Source organism: Pseudophryne corroboree, chromosome 8, assembly GCF_028390025.1.
Source record: "Pseudophryne corroboree isolate aPseCor3 chromosome 8, aPseCor3.hap2, whole genome shotgun sequence".
NCBI lineage: Eukaryota > Metazoa > Chordata > Amphibia > Anura > Myobatrachidae > Pseudophryne > Pseudophryne corroboree.
The window spans coordinates 489,434,042-489,453,765 of record NC_086451.1 but is presented as its reverse complement, the minus strand read 5'-3'; the positions used below and the strand labels follow the sequence as shown (position 1 = coordinate 489,453,765).

Here is a 19,724-nt window from a genome sequence, read left to right as displayed (position 1 = left end):
TAACCTCATGTGGGTATAGTACGGGCTGAGCGCTGCAGTCACTGGGTATACCTGCTCCCTGTTACAGGGACTGGGTGCTGAAAGTCACAGCACAGTAATAACCTCATGTGGGTATAGTACAGGCTGAGCGCTGCAGTCACTGGGTATACCTGCTCCCTGTTACAGGGACTGGGTGCTGAGAGTCACAGCACAGTAATAACCTCATGTGGGTATAGTACGGGCTGAGCGCTGCAGTCACTGGGTATACCTGCTCCCTGTTACAGGGACTGGGTGCTGAGAGTCACAGCACAGTAATAACCTCATGTGGGTATAGTACAGGCTGAGTGCTGCAGTCACTGGGTATACCTGCTCCCTGTTACAGGGACTGGGTGCTGAGAGTCACAGCACAGTAATAACCTCATGTGGGTATAGTACGGGCTGAGCGCTGCAGTCACTGGGTATACCTGCTCCATGTTACAGGGACTGGGTGCTGAGAGTCACAGCACAGTAATAACCTCATGTGGGTATAGTACGGGCTGAGCGCTGCAGTCACTGGGTATATCTGCTCCCTGTTACAGGGACTGGGTGCTGAGAGTCACAGCACAGTAATAACCTCATGTGGGTATAGTACAGGCTGAGCGCTGCAGTCACTGGGTATTCCTGCTCCCTGTTACAGGGACTGGGTGCTGAGAGTCACAGCACAGTAATAACCTCATGTGGGTATAGTACGGGCTGAGCGCTGCAGTCACTGGGTATACCTGCTCCCTGTTACAGGGACTGGGTGCTGAGAGTCACAGCACAGTAATAACCTCATGTGGGTATAGTACGGGCTGAGCGCTGCAGTCACTGGGTATATCTGCTCCCTGTTACAGGGACTGGGTGCTGAGAGTCACAGCACAGTAATAACCTCATGTGGGTATAGTACGGGCTGAGTGCTGCAGTCACTGGGTATACCTGCTCCCTGTTACAGGGACTGGGTGCTGAGAGTCACAGCACAGTAATATCCTCATGTGGGTATAGTACGGGCTGAGCGCTGCAGTCACTGGGTATACCTGCTCCCTGTTACAGGGACTGGGTGCTGAGAGTCACAGCACAGTAATATCCTCATGTGGGTATAGTACGGGCTGAGTGCTGCAGTCACTGGGTATACCTGCTCCCATATATACAGGGACTGGGTGCTGAGAGTCACAGCACAGTAATAACCTCATGTGGGTATAGTACGGGCTGAGTGCTGCAGTCACTGGGTATACCTGCTCCCTGTTACAGGGACTGGGTGCTGAGAGTCACAGCACAGTAATAACCTCATGTGGGTATAGTACAGGCTGAGTGCTGCAGTCACTGGGTATATCTGCTCCCTGTTACAGGGACTGGGTGCTGAGAGTCACAGCACAGTAATAACCTCATGTGGGTATAGTACGGGCTGAGCGCTGCAGTCACTGGGTATACCTGCTCCCTGTTACAGGGACTGGGTGCTGAGAGTCACAGCACAGTAATAACCTCATGTGGGTATAGTACAGGCTGAGTGCTGCAGTCACTGGGTATACCTGCTCCCTGTTACAGGGACTGGGTGCTGAGAGTCACAGCACAGTAATAACCTCATGTGGGTATAGTACGGGCTGAGTGCTGCAGTCACTGGGTATACCTGCTCCCTGTTACAGGGACTGGGTGCTGAGAGTCACAGCACAGTAATAACCTCATGTGGGTATAGTACAGGCTGAGCGCTGCAGTCACTGGGTATACCTGCTCCCTGTTACAGGGACTGGGTGCTGAGAGTCACAGCACAGTAATAACCTCATGTGGGTATAGTACGGGCTGAGCGCTGCAGTCACTGGGTATACCTGCTCCCTGTTACAGGGACTGGGTGCTGAGAGTCACAGCACAGTAATAACCTCATGTGGGTATAGTACAGGCTGAGTGCTGCAGTCACTGTGTATACCTGCTCCCTGTTACAGGGACTGGGTACTGAGAGTCACAGCACAGTAATAACCTCATGTGGGTATAGTACGGGCTGAGCGCTGCAGTCACTGGGTATACCTGCTCCCTGTTACAGGGACTGGGTTCTGAGAGTCACAGCACAGTAATAACCTCATGTGGGTATAGTACAGGCTGAGCGCTGCAGTCACTGGGTATACCTGCTCCCTGTTACAGGGACTGGGTACTGAGAGTCACAGCACAGTAATAACCTCATGTGGGTATAGTACGGGCTGAGCGCTGCAGTCACTGGGTATACCTGCTCCCTGTTACAGGGACTGGGTGCTGAGAGTCACAGCACAGTAATAACCTCATGTGGGTATAGTACGGGCTGAGCGCTGCAGTCACTGGGTATACCTGCTCCCTGTTACAGGGACTGGGTGCTGAGAGTCACAGCACAGTAATAACCTCATGTGGGTATAGTACGGGCTGAGCGCTGCAGTCACTGGGTATACCTGCTCCCTGTTACAGGGACTGGGTGCTGAGAGTCACAGCACAGTAATAACCTCATGTGGGTATAGTACGGGCTGAGCGCTGCAGTCACTGGGTATATCTGCTCCCTGTTACAGGGACTGGGTGCTGAGAGTCACAGCACAGTAATAACCTCATGTGGGTATAGTACAGGCTGAGCGCTGCAGTCACTGGGTATACCTGCTCCCTGTTACAGGGACTGGGTGCTGAGAGTCACAGCACAGTAATAACCTCATGTGGGTATAGTACGGGCTGAGCGCTGCAGTCACTGGGTATACCTGCTCCCTGTTACAGGGACTGGGTGCTGAGAGTCACAGCACAGTAATAACCTCATGTGGGTATAGTACAGGCTGAGCGCTGCAGTCACTGGGTATACCTGCTCCCTGTTACAGGGACTGGGTGCTGAGAGTCACAGCACAGTAATAACCTCATGTGGGTATAGTACAGGCTGAGCGCTGCAGTCACTGGGTATACCTGCTCCCTGTTACAGGGACTGGGGGCTGAGAGTCACAGCACAGTAATAACCTCATGTGGGTATAGTACGGTCTGAGCGCTGCAGTCACTGGGTATACCTGCTCCCTGTTACAGGGACTGGGTGCTGAGAGTCACAGCACAGTAATAACCTCATGTGGGTATAGTACAGGCTGAGCGCTGCAGTCACTGGGTATACCTGCTCCCTGTTACAGGGACTGGGTGCTGAGAGTCACAGCACAGTAATAACCTCATGTGGGTATAGTATGGGTTGAGTGCTGCAGTCACTGGGTATACCTGCTCCCTGTTACAGGGACTGGGTGCTGAGAGTCACAGCACAGTAATAACCTCATGTGGGTATAGTACAGGCTGAGCGCTGCAGTCACTGGGTATACCTGCTCCCTGTTACAGGGACTGGCTGCTGAGAGTCACAGCACAGTAATAACCTCATGTGGGTATAGTACAGGCTGAGCGCTGCATACACTGGGTATACCTGCTCCCTGTTACAGGGACTGGGTGCTGAGAGTCACAGCACAGTAATAACCTCATGTGGGTATAGTACAGGCTGAGTGCTGCAGTCACTGGGTATACCTGCTCCCTGTTACAGGGACTGGGTGCTGAGAGTCACAGCACAGTAATAACCTCATGTGGGTATAGTACGGGCTGAGTGCTGCAGTCACTGGGTATACCTGCTCCCTGTTACAGGGACTGGGTGCTGAGAGTCACAGCACAGTAATAACCTCATGTGGGTATAGTACAGGCTGAGCGCTGCAGTCACTGGGTATACCTGCTCCCTGTTACAGGGACTGGGGGCTGAGAGTCACAGCACAGTAATAACCTCTTGTGGGTATAGTACAGGCTGAGCGCTGCAGTCACTGGGTATACCTGCTCCCTGTTACAGGGACTGGGTGCTGAGAGTCACAGCACAGTAATAACCTCATGTGGGTATAGTACGGGCTGAGCGCTGCAGTCACTGGGTATACCTGCTCCATGTTACAGGGACTGGGTGCTGAGAGTCACAGCACAGTAATAACCTCATGTGGGTATAGTACGGGCTGAGCGCTGCAGTCACTGGGTATACCTGCTCCATGTTACAGGGACTGGGTTCTGAGAGTCACAGCACAGTAATATCCTCATGTGGGTATAGTACAGGCTGAGTGCTGCAGTCACTGGGTATACCTGCTCCCTGTTACAGGGACTGGGTGCTGAGAGTCACAGCACAGTAATAACCTCATGTGGGTATAGTACAGGCTGAGTGCTGCAGTCACTGGGTATACCTGCTCCCTGTTACAGGGACTGGGCGCTGAGAGTCACAGCACAGTAATAACCTCATGTGGGTATAGTACGGGCTGAGCGCTGCAGTCACTGGGTATACCTGCTCCCTGTTACAGGGACTGGGTGCTGAGAGTCACAGCACAGTAATAACCTCATGTGGGTATAGTAAGGGCTGAGCGCTGCAGTCACTGGGTATACCTGCTCCCTGTTACAGGGACTGGGTGCTGAGAGTCACAGCACAGTAATAACCTCATGTGGGTATAGTACGGGCTGAGTGCTGCAGTCACTGGGTATACCTGCTCCCTGTTACAGGGACTGGGTGCTGAGAGTCACAGCACAGTAATAACCTCATGTGGGTATAGTACGGGCTGGGCGCTGCAGTCACTGGGTATACCTGCTCCCTGTTACAGGGACTGGGTGCTGAGAGTCACAGCACAGTAATAACCTCATGTGGGTATAGTACGGGCTGAGCGCTGCAGTCACTGGGTATACCTGCTCCCTGTTACAGGGACTGGGTGCTGAGAGTCACAGCACAGTAATAACCTCATGTGGGTATAGTACGGGCTGAGCGCTGCAGTCACTGGGTATATCTGCTCCCTGTTACAGGGACTGGGTGCTGAGAGTCACAGCACAGTAATAACCTCATGTGGGTATAGTACAGGCTGAGCGCTGCAGTCACTGGGTATACCTGCTCCCTGTTACAGGGACTGGGTGCTGAGAGTCACAGCACAGTAATAACCTCATGTGGGTATAGTACGGGCTGAGCGCTGCAGTCACTGGGTATACCTGCTCCCTGTTACAGGGACTGGGTGCTGAGAGTCACAGCACAGTAATAACCTCATGTGGGTATAGTACAGGCTGAGCGCTGCAGTCACTGGGTATACCTGCTCCCTGTTACAGGGACTGGGTGCTGAGAGTCACAGCACAGTAATAACCTCATGTGGGTATAGTACAGGCTGAGCGCTGCAGTCACTGGGTATACCTGCTCCCTGTTACAGGGACTGGGGGCTGAGAGTCACAGCACAGTAATAACCTCATGTGGGTATAGTACGGTCTGAGCGCTGCAGTCACTGGGTATACCTGCTCCCTGTTACAGGGACTGGGTGCTGAGAGTCACAGCACAGTAATAACCTCATGTGGGTATAGTACGGTCTGAGCGCTGCAGTCACTGGGTATACCTGCTCCCTGTTACAGGGACTGGGTGCTGAGAGTCACAGCACAGTAATAACCTCATGTGGGTATAGTACAGGCTGAGCGCTGCAGTCACTGGGTATACCTGCTCCCTGTTACAGGGACTGGGTGCTGAGAGTCACAGCACAGTAATAACCTCATGTGGGTATAGTACAGGCTGAGCGCTGCATACACTGGGTATACCTGCTCCCTGTTACAGGGACTGGGTGCTGAGAGTCACAGCACAGTAATAACCTCATGTGGGTATAGTACAGGCTGAGTGCTGCATACACTGGGTATACCTGCTCCCTGTTACAGGGACTGGGTGCTGAGAGTCACAGCACAGTAATAACCTCATGTGGGTATAGTACGGGCTGAGTGCTGCAGTCACTGGGTATACCTGCTCCCTGTTACAGGGACTGGGTGCTGAGAGTCACAGCACAGTAATAACCTCATGTGGGTATAGTACAGGCTGAGTGCTGCAGTCACTGGGTATACCTGCTCCCTGTTACAGGGACTGGGGGCTGAGAGTCACAGCACAGTAATAACCTCATGTGGGTATAGTACAGGCTGAGCGCTGCAGTCACTGGGTATACCTGCTCCCTGTTACAGGGACTGGGTGCTGAGAGTCACAGCACAGTAATAACCTCATGTGGGTATAGTACGGGCTGAGCGCTGCAGTCACTGGGTATACCTGCTCCCTGTTACAGGGACTGGGTGCTGAGAGTCACAGCACAGCAATAACCTCATGTGGGTATAGTACGGGCTGAGCGCTGCAGTCACTGGGTATACCTGCTCCCTGTTACAGGGACTGGGCGCTGAGAGTCACAGCACAGTAATAACCTCATGTGGGTATAGTACGGGCTGAGCGCTGCAGTCACTGGGTATACCTGCTCCCTGTTACAGGGACTGGGTGCTGAGAGTCACAGCACAGTAATAACCTCATGTGGGTATAGTACGGGCTGAGCGCTGCAGTCACTGGGTATACCTGCTCCCTGTTACAGGGACTGGGTGCTGAGAGTCACAGCACAGTAATAACCTCATGTGGGTATAGTACGGGCTGGGCGCTGCAGTCACTGGGTATACCTGCTCCCTGTTACAGGGACTGGGTGCTGAGAGTCACAGCACAGTAATAACCTCATGTGGGTATAGTACGGGCTGGGCGCTGCAGTCACTGGGTATACCTGCTCCCTGTTACAGGGACTGGGTGCTGAGAGTCACAGCACAGTAATAACCTCATGTGGGTATAGTACGGGCTGAGTGCTGCAGTCACTGGGTATACCTGCTCCCTGTTACAGGGACTGGGTGCTGAGAGTCACAGCACAGTAATAACCTCATGTGGGTATAGTACGGGCTGGGCGCTGCAGTCACTGGTTATACCTGCTCCCTGTTACAGGGACTGGGTGCTGAGAGTCACAGCACAGTAATAACCTCATGTGGGTATAGTACAGGCTGAGCGCTGCAGTCACTGGGTATACCTGCTCCCTGTTACAGGGACTGGGCACTGAGAGTCACAGCACAGTAAGAACCTCATGTGGGTATAGTACGGGCTGAGCGCTGCAGTCACTGGGTATACCTGCTCCCTGTTACAGGGACTGGGTGCTGAGAGTCACAGCACAGTAATAACCTCATGTGGGTATAGTACGGGCTGAGTGCTGCAGTCACTGGGTATACCTGCTCCCTGTTACAGGGACTGGGTGCTGAGAGTCACAGCACAGTAATAACCTCATGTGGGTATAGTACGGGCTGGGCGCTGCAGTCACTGGGTATACCTGCTCCCTGTTACAGGGACTGGGTTCTGAGAGTCACAGCACAGTAATAACCTCATGTGGGTATAGTACGGGCTGAGCGCTGCAGTCACTGGGTATACCTGCTCCCTGTTACAGGGACTGGGTGCTGAGAGTCACAGCACAGTAATAACCTCATGTGGGTATAGTACGGGCTGAGCGCTGCAGTCACTGGGTATACCTGCTCCCTGTTACAGGGACTGGGCGCTGAGAGTCACAGCACAGTAATAACCTCATGTGGGTATAGTACGGGCTGAGCGCTGCAGTCACTGGGTATACCTGCTCCCTGTTACAGGGACTGGGTGCTGAGAGTCACAGCACAGTAATAACCTCATGTGGGTATAGTACAGGCTGAGCGCTGCAGTCACTGGGTATACCTGCTCCCTGTTACAGGGACTGGGGGCTGAGAGTCACCGCACAGTAATAACCTCATGTGGGTATAGTACGGGCTGAGTGCTGCAGTCACTGGGTATACCTGCTCCCTGTTACAGGGACTGGGTGCTGAGAGTCACAGCACAGTAATAACCTCATGTGGGTATAGTACAGGCTGAGCGCTGCAGTCACTGGGTGTACCTGCTCCCTGTTACAGGGACTGGGTGCTGAGAGTCACAGCACAGTAATAACCTCATGTGGGTATAGTACGGGCTGAGCGCTGCAGTCACTGGATATACCTGCTCCCTGTTACAGGGACTGGGTGCTGAGAGTCACAGCACAGTAATAACCTCATGTGGGTATAGTACGGGCTGAGCGCTGCAGTCACTGGGTATACCTGCTCCCTGTTACAGGGACTGGGTGCTGAGAGTCACAGCACAGTAATAACCTCATGTGGGTATAGTACGGGCTGAGCGCTGCAGTCACTGGGTATACCTGCTCCCTGTTACAGGGACTGGGTGCTGAGAGTCACAGCACAGTAATAACCTCATGTGGGTATAGTACGGGCTGAGCACTGCAGTCACTGGGTATACCTGCTCCCTGTTACAGGGACTGGGTGCTGAGAGTCACAGCACAGTAATAACCTCATGTGGGTATAGTACGGGCTGAGCGCTGCAGTCACTGGGTATACCTGCTCCCTGTTACAGGGACTGGGTGCTGAGAGTCACAGCACAGTAATAACCTCATGTGGGTATAGTACAGGCTGAGCACTGCAGTCACTGGGTATACCTGCTCCCTGTTACAGGGACTGGGTGCTGAGAGTCACAGCACAGTAATAACCTCATGTGGGTATAGTACGGGCTGAGCGCTGCAGTCACTGGGTATACCTGCTCCCTGTTACAGGGACTGGGTACTGAGAGTCACAGCACAGTAATAACCTCATGTGGGTATAGTATGGGCTGAGCGCTGCAGTCACTGGGTATACCTGCTCCCTGTTACAGGGACTGGGTGCTGAGAGTCACAGCACAGTAATAACCTCATGTGGGTATAGTACGGGCTGAGCGCTGCAGTCACTGGGTATACCTGCTCCCTGTTACAGGGACTGGGTGCTGAGAGTCACAGCACAGTAATAACCTCATGTGGGTATAGTACGGGCTGAGCGCTGCAGTCACTGGGTATACCTGCTCCCTGTTACAGGGACTGGGTGCTGAGAGTCACAGCACAGTAATAACCTCATGTGGGTATAGTACAGGCTGAGCGCTGCAGTCACTGGGTGTACCTGCTCCCTGTTACAGGGACTGGGTGCTGAGAGTCACAGCACAGTAATAACCTCATGTGGGTATAGTACAGGCTGAGCACTGCAGTCACTGGGTATACCTGCTCCCTGTTACAGGGACTGGGTGCTGAGAGTCACAGCACAGTAATAACCTCATGTGGGTATAGTACAGGCTGAGTGCTGCAGTCACTGGGTATACCTGCTCCCTGTTACAAGGACTGGGTGCTGAGAGTCACAGCACAGTAATAACCTCATGTGGGTATAGTACAGGCTGAGCGCTGCAGTCACTGGGTATACCTGCTCCCTGTTACAGGGACTGGGTGCTGAGAGTCACAGCACAGTAATATCCTCATGTGGGTATAGTACGGGCTGAGTGCTGTAGTCACTGGGTATACCTGCTCCCTGTTACAGGGACTGGGTGCTGAGAGTCACAGCACAGTAATAACCTCATGTGGGTATAGTACGGGCTGAGTGCTGTAGTCACTGGGTATACCTGCTCCATGTTACAGGGACTGGGTACTGAGAGTCACAGCACAGTAATAACCTCATGTGGGTATAGTACAGGCTGAGTGCTGCAGTCACTGGGTATACCTGCTCCCTGTTACAGGGACTGGGTGCTGAGAGTCACAGCACAGTAATAACCTCATGTGGGTATAGTACAGGCTGAGTGCTGCAGTCACTGGGTATACCTGCTCCCTGTTACAGGGACTGGGTGCTGAGAGTCACAGCACAGTAATAACCTCATGTGGGTATAGTACAGGCTGAGTGCTGCAGTCACTGGGTATACCTGCTCCCTGTTACAGGGACTGGGTGCTGAGAGTCACAGCACAGTAATAACCTCATGTGGGTATAGTACGGGCTGAGTGCTGCAGTCACTGGGTATACCTGCTCCCTGTTACAGGGACTGGGTGCTGAGAGTCACAGCACAGTAATAACCTCATGTGGGTATAGTACGGGCTGAGTGCTGCAGTCACTGGGTATACCTGCTCCCTGTTACAGGGACTGGGTGCTGAGAGTCACAGCACAGTAATAACCTCATGTGGGTATAGTACGGGCTGAGCGCTGCAGTCACTGGGTATACCTGCTCCCTGTTACAGGGACTGGATGCTGAGAGTCACAGCACAGTAATAACCTCATGTGGGTATAGTACGGGCTGAGCGCTGCAGTCACTGGGTATACCTGCTCCCTGTTACAGGGACTGGGTGCTGAGAGTCACAGCACAGTAATAACCTCATGTGGGTATAGTACAGGCTGAGCGCTGCAGTCACTGGGTATACCTGCTCCCTGTTACAGGGACTGGGTACTGAGAGTCACAGCACAGTAATAACCTCATGTGGGTATAGTACGTGCTGAGCGCTGCAGTCACTGGGTATACCTGCTCCCTGTTACAGGGACTGGGTGCTGAGAGTCACAGCACAGTAATAACCTCATGTGGGTATAGTACAGGCTGAGCGCTGCAGTCACTGGGTATACCTGCTCCCTGTTACAGGGACTGGGTGCTGAGAGTCACAGCACAGTAATAACCTCATGTGGGTATAGTACAGGCTGAGTGCTGCAGTCACTGGGTATACCTGCTCCCTGTTACAGGGACTGGGTACTGAGAGTCACAGCACAAAAATAACCTCATGTGGGTATAGTACGGGCTGAGCGCTGCAGTCACTGGGTATACCTGCTCCCTGTTACAGGGACTGGGTGCTGAGAGTCACAGCACAGTAATAACCTCATGTGGGTATAGTACGGGCTGAGTGCTGCAGTCACTGGGTATACCTGCTCCCTGTTACAAGGACTGGGTGCTGAGAGTCACAGCACAGTAAGAACCTCATGTGGGTATAGTACGGGCTGAGCGCTGCAGTCACTGGGTATACCTGCTCCTTGTTACAGGGACTGGGTGCTGAGAGTCACAGCACAGTAATAACCTCATGTGGGTATAGTACGGGCTGAGCGCTGCAGTCACTGGGTATACCTGCTCCTTGTTACAGGGACTGGGTGCTGAGAGTCACAGCACAGTAAGAACCTCATGTGGGTATAGTACGGGCTGAGCGCTGCAGTCACTGGGTATACCTGCTCCTTGTTACAGGGACTGGGTGCTGAGAGTCACAGCACAGTAATAACCTCATGTGGGTATAGTACGGGCTGAGTGCTGCAGTCACTGGGTATACCTGCTCCCTGTTACAGGGACTGGGTGCTGAGAGTCACAGCACAGTAATAACCTCATGTGGGTATAGTACGGGCTGAGCGCTGCAGTCACTGGGTATACCTGCTCCCTGTTACAGGGACTGGGTACTGAGAGTCACAGCACAGTAATAACCTCATGTGGGTATAGTACAGGCTGAGCGCTGCAGTCACTGGGTATACCTGCTCCCTGTTACAGGGACTGGGTGCTGAGAGTCACAGCACAGTAATAACCTCATGTGGGTATAGTACAGGCTGAGCGCTGCAGTCACTGGGTATACCTGCTCCCTGTTACAGGGACTGGGTGCTGAGAGTCACAGCACAGTAATAACCTCATGTGGGTATAGTACAGGCTGAGCGCTGCAGTCACTGGGTATACCTGCTCCCTGTTACAGGGACTGGGTGCTGAGAGTCACAGCACAGTAATAACCTCATGTGGGTATAGTACAGGCTGAGTGCTGCAGTCACTGGGTATACCTGCTCCCTGTTACAGGGACTGGGTACTGAGAGTCACAGCACAAAAATAACCTCATGTGGGTATAGTACAGGCTGAGCGCTGCAGTCACTGGGTATACCTGCTCCCTGTTACAGGGACTGGGTGCTGAGAGTCACAGCACAGTAATAACCTCATGTGGGTATAGTACAGGCTGAGCGCTGCAGTCACTGGGTATACCTGCTCCCTGTTACAGGGACTGGGTGCTGAGAGTCACAGCACAGTAATAACCTCATGTGGGTGTAGTACGGGCTGAGCGCTGCAGTCACTGGGTATACCTGCTCCCTGTTACAGGGACTGGGTGCTGAGAGTCACAGCACAGTAAGAACCTCATGTGGGTATAGTACGGGCCGAGCGCTGCAGTCACTGGGTATACCTGCTCCCTGTTACAGGGACTGGGTGCTGAGAGTCACAGCACAGTAATAACCTCATGTAGGTATAGTACAGGCTGAGTGCTGCAGTCACTGGGTATACCTGCTCCCTGTTACAGGGACTGGGGGCTGAGAGTCACAGCACAGTAATAACCTCATGTGGGTATAGTACAGGCTGAGTGCTGCAGTCACTGGGTATACTTGCTCCCTGTTACAGGGACTGGGTGCTGAGAGTCACAGCACAGTAAGAACCTCATGTGGGTATAGTACGGGCTGAGCGCTGCAGTCACTGGGTATACCTGCTCCCTGTTACAGGGACTGGGTACTGAGAGTCACAGCACAGTAATAACCTCATGTGGGTATAGTACGGGCTGAGCGCTGCAGTCTCTGGGTATACCTGCTCCCTGTTACAGGGACTGGGTGCTGAGAGTCACAGCACAGTAATAACCTCATGTGGGTATAGTACGGGCTGAGTGCTGCAGTCACTGGATATAACTGCTCCCTGTTACAGGGACTGGGTGCTGAGAGTCACAGCACAGTAATAACCTCATGTGGGTATAGTACAGGCTGAGCGCTGCAGTCACTGGGTATACCTGCTCCCTGTTACAGGGACTGGGTGCTGAGAGTCACAGCACAGTAATAACCTCATGTGGGTATAGTACAGGCTGAGCGCTGCAGTCACTGGGTATACCTGCTCCCTGTTACAGGGACTGGGTGCTGAGAGTCACAGCACAGTAATAACCTCATGTGGGTATAGTACAGGCTGAGCGCTGCAGTCACTGGGTATACCTGCTCCCTGTTACAGGGACTGGGGGCTGAGAGTCACAGCACAGTAATAACCTCATGTGGGTATAGTACAGGCTGAGCGCTGCAGTCACTGGGTATACCTGCTCCCTGTTACAGGGACTGGGTGCTGAGAGTCACAGCACAGTAATAACCTCATGTGGGTATAGTACAGGCTGAGCGCTGCAGTCACTGGGTATACCTGCTCCCTGTTACAGGGACTGGGTGCTGAGAGTCACAGCATAGTAATAACCTCATGTGGGTATAGTACAGGCTGAGTGCTGCAGTCACTGGGTATACCTGCTCCCTGTTACAGGGACTGGGTGCTGAGAGTCACAGCACAGTAATAACCTCATGTGGGTATAGTACGGGCTGAGTGCTGCAGTCACTGGGTATACCTGCTCCCTGTTACAGGGACTGGGTGCTGAGAGTCACAGCACAGTAATATCCTCATGTGGGTATAGTACAGGCTGAGCGCTGCAGTCACTGGGTATACCTGCTCCCTGTTACAGGGACTGGGTGCTGAGAGTCACAGCACAGTAATATCCTCATGTGGGTATAGTACGGGCTGAGCGCTGCAGTCACTGGGTATACCTGCTCCCTGTTACAGGGACTGGGTGCTGAGAGTCACAGCACAGTAATAACCTCATGTGGGTATAGTACAGGCTGAGCGCTGCAGTCACTGGGTATACCTGCTCCCTGTTACAGGGACTGGGTGCTGAGAGTCACAGCATAGTAATAACCTCATGTGGGTATAGTACGGGCTGGGTGCTGCAGTCACTGGGTATACCTGCTCCATGTTACAGGGACTGGGTGCTGAGAGTCACAGCACAGTAATAACCTCATGTGGGTATAGTACAGGCTGAGTGCTGCAGTCACTGGGTATACCTGCTCACTGTTACAGGGACTGGGTGCTGAGAGTCACAGCACAGTAATAACCTCATGTGGGTATAGTACAGGCTGAGCGCTGCAGTCACTGGGTATACCTGCTCCCTGTTACAGGGACTGGGTGCTGAGAGTCACAGCACAGTAATATCCTCATGTGGGTATAGTACAGGCTGAGCGCTGCAGTCACTGGATATACCTGCTCCCTGTTACAGGGACTGGGTGCTGAGAGTCACAGCACAGTAATAACCTCATGTGGGTATAGTACGGGCTGAGTGCTGCAGTCACTGGGTATACCCGCTCCCTGTTACAGGGACTGGGTACTGAGAGTCACAGCACAGTAATAACCTCATGTGGGTATAGTACGGGCTGAGCGCTGCAGTCACTGGGTATACCTGCTCCCTGTTACAGGGACTGGGCGCTGAGAGTCACAGCACAGTAATAACCTCATGTGGGTATAGTACGGGCTGAGCGCTGCAGTCACTGGGTATACCTGCTCCATGTTACAGGGACTGGGTACTGAGAGTCACAGCACAGTAATAACCTCATGTGGGTATAGTACGGGCTGAGCGCTGCAGTCACTGGGTATACCTGCTCCCTGTTACAGGGACTGGGTGCTGAGAGTCACAGCACAGTAATAACCTCATGTGGGTATAGTACAGGCTGAGCGCTGCAGTCACTGGGTATACCTGCTCCATGTTACAGGGACTGGGTGCTGAGAGTCACAGCACAGTAGTAACCTCATGTGGGTATAGTACAGGCTGAGCGCTGCAGTCACTGGGTATACCTGCTCCCTGTTACAGGGACTGGGGGCTGAGAGTCACAGCACAGTAATAACCTCATGTGGGTATAGTACGGGCTGAGCGCTGCAGTCACTGGGTATACCTGCTCCCTGTTACAGGGACTGGGTGCTGAGAGTCACAGCACAGTAGTAACCTCATGTGGGTATAGTACAGGCTGAGCGCTGCAGTCACTGGGTATACCTGCTCCCTGTTACAGGGACTGGGTGCTGAGAGTCACAGCACAGTAGTAACCTCATGTGGGTATAGTACAGGCTGAGCGCTGCAGTCACTGGGTATACCTGCTCCCTGTTACAGGGACTGGGTGCTGAGAGTCACAGCACAGTAATAACCTCATGTGGGTATAGTACAGGCTGAGCGCTGCAGTCACTGGGTATACCTGCTCCCTGTTACAGGGACTGGGTGCTGAGAGTCACAGCACAGTAATAACCTCATGTGGGTATAGTACGGGCTGAGCGCTGCAGTCACTGGGTATACCTGCTCCCTGTTACAGGGACTGGGGGCTGAGAGTCACAGCACAGTAATAACCTCATGTGGGTATAGTACGTGCTGAGCGCTGCAGTCACTGGGTATACCTGCTCCCTGTTACAGGGACTGGGTGCTGAGAGTCACAGCACAGTAATAACCTCATGTGGGTATAGTACAGGCTGAGCGCTGCAGTCACTGGGTATACCTGCTCCCTGTTACAGGGACTGGGTGCTGAGAGTCACAGCACAGTAATAACCTCATGTGGGTATAGTACAGGCTGAGTGCTGCAGTCACTGGGTATACCTGCTCCCTGTTACAGGGACTGGGTACTGAGAGTCACAGCACAAAAATAACCTCATGTGGGTATAGTACAGGCTGAGTGCTGCAGTCACTGGGTATACCTGCTCCCTGTTACAGGGACTGGGTGCTGAGAGTCACAGCACAGTAATAACCTCATGTGGGTATAGTACGGGCTGAGTGCTGCAGTCACTGGGTATACCTGCTCCCTGTTACAAGGACTGGGTGCTGAGAGTCACAGCACAGTAAGAACCTCATGTGGGTATAGTACGGGCTGAGCGCTGCAGTCACTGGGTATACCTGCTCCTTGTTACAGGGACTGGGTGCTGAGAGTCACAGCACAGTAATAACCTCATGTGGGTATAGTACAGGCTGAGCGCTGCAGTCACTGGGTATACCTGCTCCCTGTTACAGGGACTGGGTGCTGAGAGTCACAGCACAGTAATAACCTCATGTGGGTATAGTACGGGCTGAGCGCTGCAGTCACTGGGTATACCTGCTCCCTGTTACAGGGACTGGGTACTGAGAGTCACAGCACAGTAATAACCTCATGTGGGTATAGTACAGGCTGAGCGCTGCAGTCACTGGGTATACCTGCTCCCTGTTACAGGGACTGGGTGCTGAGAGTCACAGCACAGTAATAACCTCATGTGGGTATAGTACAGGCTGAGCGCTGCAGTCACTGGGTATACCTGCTCCCTGTTACAGGGACTGGGTGCTGAGAGTCACAGCACAGTAATAACCTCATGTGGGTATAGTACAGGCTGAGCGCTGCAGTCACTGGGTATACCTGCTCCCTGTTACAGGGACTGGGTGCTGAGAGTCACAGCACAGTAATAACCTCATGTGGGTATAGTACAGGCTGAGCGCTGCAGTCACTGGGTATACCTGCTCCCTGTTACAGGGACTGGGTACTGAGAGTCACAGCACAAAAATAACCTCATGTGGGTATAGTACAGGCTGAGCGCTGCAGTCACTGGGTATACCTGCTCCCTGTTACAGGGACTGGGTGCTGAGAGTCACAGCACAGTAATAACCTCATGTGGGTATAGTACAGGCTGAGCGCTGCAGTCACTGGGTATACCTGCTCCCTGTTACAGGGACTGGGTGCTGAGAGTCACAGCACAGTAATAACCTCATGTGGGTGTAGTACGGGCTGAGCGCTGCAGTCACTGGGTATACCTGCTCCCTGTTACAGGGACTGGGTGCTGAGAGTCACAGCACAGTAAGAACCTCATGTGGGTATAGTACGGGCTGAGCGCTGCAGTCACTGGGTATACCTGCTCCCTGTTACAGGGACTGGGTGCTGAGAGTCACAGCACAGTAATAACCTCATGTAGGTATAGTACAGGCTGAGTGCTGCAGTCACTGGGTATACCTGCTCCCTGTTACAGGGACTGGGGGCTGAGAGTCACAGCACAGTAATAACCTCATGTGGGTATAGTACAGGCTGAGTGCTGCAGTCACTGGGTATACTTGCTCCCTGTTACAGGGACTGGGTGCTGAGAGTCACAGCACAGTAAGAACCTCATGTGGGTATAGTACGGGCTGAGTGCTGCAGTCACTGGGTATACCTGCTCCCTGTTACAAGGACTGGGTGCTGAGAGTCACAGCACAGTAAGAACCTCATGTGGGTATAGTACGGGCTGAGCGCTGCAGTCACTGGGTATACCTGCTCCTTGTTACAGGGACTGGGTGCTGAGAGTCACAGCACAGTAATAACCTCATGTGGGTATAGTACGGGCTGAGCGCTGCAGTCACTGGGTATACCTGCTCCCTGTTACAGGGACTGGGTGCTGAGAGTCACAGCACAGTAATAACCTCATGTGGGTATAGTACGGGCTGAGCGCTGCAGTCACTGGGTATACCTGCTCCCTGTTACAGGGACTGGGTACTGAGAGTCACAGCACAGTAATAACCTCATGTGGGTATAGTACGGGCTGAGTGCTGCAGTCACTGGGTATACCTGCTCCCTGTTACAGGGACTGGGTACTGAGAGTCACAGCACAGTAATAACCTCATGTGGGTATAGTACGGGCTGAGTGCTGCAGTCACTGGGTATACCTGCTCCCTGTTACAGGGACTGGGTGCTGAGAGTCACAGCACAGTAATAACCTCATGTGGGTATAGTACAGGCTGAGCGCTGCAGTCACTGGGTATACCTGCTCCCTGTTACAGGGACTGGGTGCTGAGAGTCACAGCACAGTAATGACCTCATGTGGGTATAGTACAGGCTGAGCGCTGCAGTCACTGGGTATACCTGCTCCCTGTTACAGGGACTGGGTACTGAGAGTCACAGCACAGTAATAACCTCATGTGGGTATAGTACGGGCTGAGCGCTGCAGTCACTGGATATACCTGCTCCCTGTTACAGGGACTGGCTGCTGAGAGTCACAGCACAGTAATAACCTCATGTGGGTATAGTACGGGCTGAGTGCTGCAGTCACTGGGTATACCTGCTCCCTGTTACAGGGACTGGGTGCTGAGAGTCACAGCACAGTAATAACCTCATGTGGGTATAGTACAGGCTGAGCGCTGCAGTCACTGGGTATACCTGCTCCCTGTTACAGGGACTGGGTGCTGAGAGTCACAGCACAGTAATAACCTCATGTGGGTATAGTACAGGCTGAGCGCTGCAGTCACTGGGTATACCTGCTCCCTGTTACAGGGACTGGGGGCTGAGAGTCACAGCACAGTAATAACCTCATGTGGGTATAGTACAGGCTGAGCGCTGCAGTCACTGGGTATACCTGCTCCCTGTTACAGGGACTGGGTGCTGAGAGTCACAGCACAGTAATAACCTCATGTGGGTATAGTACAGGCTGAGCGCTGCAGTCACTGGGTATACCTGCTCCCTGTTACAGGGACTGGGTGCTGAGAGTCACAGCATAGTAATAACCTCATGTGGCACAGTAATAACCTCATGTGGGTATAGTGTGGGCTGAGCGCTGCAGTCACTGGGTATACCTGCTCCCTGTTACAGGGACTGGGTGCTGAGAGTCACAGCACAGTAATAACCTCATGTGGGTATAGTACGGGCTGAGTGCTGCAGTCACTGGGTATACCTGCTCCCTGTTACAGGGACTGGGTGCTGAGAGTCACAGCACAGTAATATCCTCATGTGGGTATAGTACAGGCTGAGCGCTGCAGTCACTGGGTATACCTGCTCCCTGTTACAGGGACTGGGTGCTGAGAGTCACAGCACAGTAATATCCTCATGTGGGTATAGTACGGGCTGAGCGCTGCAGTCACTGGGTATACCTGCTCCCTGTTACAGGGACTGGGTGCTGAGAGTCACAGCACAGTAATAACCTCATGTGGGTATAGTACAGGCTGAGCGCTGCAGTCACTGGGTATACCTGCTCCCTGTTACAGGGACTGGGTGCTGAGAGTCACAGCACAGTAATAACCTCATGTGGGTATAGTACAGGCTGAGCGCTGCAGTCACTGGGTATACCTGCTCCCTGTTACAGGGACTGGGTGCTGAGAGTCACAGCATAGTAATAACCTCATGTGGGTATAGTACGGGCTGGGTGCTGCAGTCACTGGGTATACCTGCTCCATGTTACAGGGACTGGGTGCTGAGAGTCACAGCACAGTAATAACCTCATGTGGGTATAGTACAGGCTGAGCGCTGCAGTCACTGGGTATACCTGCTCCCTGTTACAGGGACTGGGTGCTGAGAGTCACAGCACAGTAGTAACCTCATGTGGGTATAGTACGGGCTGAGCGCTGCAGTCACTGGGTATACCTGCTCCCTGTTACAGGGACTGGGGGCTGAGAGTCACAGCACAGTAATAACCTCATGTGGGTATAGTACAGGCTGAGCGCTGCAGTCACTGGGTATACCTGCTCCCTGTTACAGGGACTGGGTACTGAGAGTCACAGCACAGTAATAACCTCATGTGGGTATAGTACAGGCTGAGCGCCGTAGTCTCTGGGTATATCTGCTCCATGTTACAGGGACTGGGTACTGAGAGTCACAGCACAGTAATAACCTCATGTGGGTATAGTACGGGCTGAGCGCTGCAGTCACTGGGTATACCTGCTCCCTGTTACAGGGACTGGGTGCTGAGAGTCACAGCACAGTAATAACCTCATGTGGGTATAGTACGGGCTGAGCGCTGCAGTCACTGGGTATACCTGCTCCCTGTTACAGGGACTGGGTGCTGAGAGTCACAGCACAGTAATAACCTCATGTGGGTATAGTACGGGCTGAGCGCTGCAGTCACTGGGTATACCTGCTCCCTGTTACAGGGACTGGGTGCTGAGAGTCACAGCACAGTAGTAACCTCATGTGGGTATAGTACAGGCTGAGCGCTGCAGTCACTGGGTATACCTGCTCCCTGTTACAGGGACTGGGTGCTGAGAGTCACAGCACAGTAATAACCTCATGTGGGTATAGTACAGGCTGAGCACTGCAGTCACTGGGTATACCTGCTCCCTGTTACAGGGACTGGGTGCTGAGAGTCACAGCACAGTAATAACCTCATGTGGGTATAGTACGGGCTGGGTGCTGCAGTCACTGGGTATACCTGCTCCCTGTTACAGGGACTGGGTGCTGAGAGTCACAGCACAGTAATAACCTCATGTGGGTATAGTACGGGCTGAGCGCTGCAGTCTCTGGGTATACCTGCTCCCTGTTACAGGGACTGGGTGCTGAGAGTCACAGCACAGTAATAA

General features: G+C 53.1%; 1 protein-coding gene across 1 annotated transcript in view; it reads left to right on the top strand.

The window, feature by feature from the left end:
* The window catches only part of LOC134949690 (uncharacterized), a 181,469-nt gene that overhangs the window by 63,769 nt on the left and 97,976 nt on the right, over window positions 1–19,724 (top strand). The window lies entirely within an intron of this gene.